The sequence below is a fragment of the Schistocerca piceifrons genome, chromosome 4 (assembly GCF_021461385.2).
Source record: "Schistocerca piceifrons isolate TAMUIC-IGC-003096 chromosome 4, iqSchPice1.1, whole genome shotgun sequence".
Lineage (NCBI taxonomy): Eukaryota > Metazoa > Arthropoda > Insecta > Orthoptera > Acrididae > Schistocerca > Schistocerca piceifrons.
In genome coordinates, this window is record NC_060141.1 from 172,050,498 (window position 1) to 172,052,340 (window position 1,843).

Genomic DNA, 1,843 nt, shown 5'->3' on the forward strand with positions numbered 1-1,843 from the left:
TTAGTCGTTATGCCGTGTCATATTTCAGTCATACTCTTCCTTAATCATTCTGCGGGGGTATCAAGTGTCAGTCCTTTGAAGCAAAAAGAGAAATGCAACAAATTAGCAAGTAAAGTGCACGGGGAAGGTGCCATTCTTGAACGAAAACGAGTGGCATTATACCTTTCGTCTGAGGAACTCGGTGAAGAAGCTATCGCAGTGCTGGGGAAACGTCTCAATTTCACGACTACACGTAAGAGAATTCCCATTGAAGAAATCATCAGCGTAGACGAAGCATGTTATTTGTCTCTTCCAATGATTCAAACAGCCAACGGCCTTACCGCAGCGGTAACACCGGTTCCCGTCAGATCACCGAAGTTAAGCGCTGTCGGGCTGGGCTAGCACTTGGATGGATGACCATCCGGTCTGCCGAGCGCTGTTGGCAAGCGGGGTGCACTCAGACCTTGTGATACAAACTGAGGAGCTTCTTGATTGAGAAGCAGCGGCTCCGGTCTCGTAAAATGAAATACGGCCGGGAGAGCGATGTGCTGATCACATGCCCCTCCTATCCCCATCCAGTGACGCCTGTGGGCTGAGGATGGCACGGCGGCCAATCGGTACCGTTGAGCCTAGATGATTCAGGCAGGGGAAATAAGGCAGAAGGTATAAAGAATTCTGTGTAAAGCGAAACGACCGAAGGAAATTAACGGAGGAAAGGAAGTGTCGTTATGAACTCAGGAGGGATGAACGCACCGCTATCACCAGAGCAGACAGAGGAAATGCTCCTGAAGATGGAACAACTGTTAGCAGAGCCAGTGCACCGTGAGCTCTACATCTACATCTACAAACATACTCCGCAACTCACCGTACGGTGCGTACAGAGGTTTCCCAGTACTACTACTTCTAGTCATTTCCATTCCTGTTCCTCCGTATGAGCCCTAATGTCTCGTATCTTATCTTCGTGGATCTCACGCGAAATGTTTGTTGGCGGCAGGAGAGTCGTCCTGCAGACAATGTGAAATGCCGGTTCTGTAAATTTTCTCAGTAGTGTTCCTCAAAAAGAATGTCACCTAACCTCCAGTGATTCCCGTTTCATTTACTGAAGCATCTCCTTCACACCTGCATGTTTTTCAAACCTATCGGTAACAAATCTAGCATTCCGCCTTTGAATTTCTCCGATGTCTTTCTTTAATCCGACCCGGTGCGGACCCCAAACACTCTAGCAGTACCCAAGAAAAGGTCGCACCAGTGTCCTATATCCGGTCTACTTTGCAGATGATCCACGCTTTCCTAAAATTCCCCCAATCAAGATTACCACAATCTGTAACACTCCAATTATAGAACCCATAATGAACACACTTTTGTTGCAAAAAGAAATAGAAAAATCAGTCATCCTGACAGTGATGACAGCTACTGACAACAAAATTTACACACTTGACAGTTTGATTAACAGGAATGTTATGTAAATACCAATGCTTATCATAAAGAAAGGACTGAATGAAATAACAGCATATGATAGAAAACAGAAACCTTAAAAAATAATTCAAAAACTATTATTTACGAAGGTTAAATTCCAGACCATAAATTGACCAAAAATAATATTAATCCTAGAAGAGAGTTGCAGCCGCATCGAGCTGTAAGTTCGCTGAGACTACAATGGACTTGGCGATGGAGATGTTCACATCTCTCTTGCACTCTTGCAATAGTAGTACGCATGTTAAGCGCTACTTAAAAAATGGTTCAAATGGCTCTGAGTGCTATGGGACTTAACATCTGAGGTTATCAGTCCCCTAGAACTTAAAACTACTTAAACCTAACTAAGCTAAGGACAGCACTCACATCCATGCCCGAAACAGGATTCGAA

General features: G+C 44.5%; 1 pseudogene; it reads left to right on the forward strand.

Moving 5' to 3' along the window:
- The first annotated feature begins 306 nt into the window (after positions 1-306).
- On the forward strand, positions 307-424 carry LOC124796611 (annotated as a pseudogene).
- Positions 425-1,843: the final 1,419 nt, after the last annotated feature.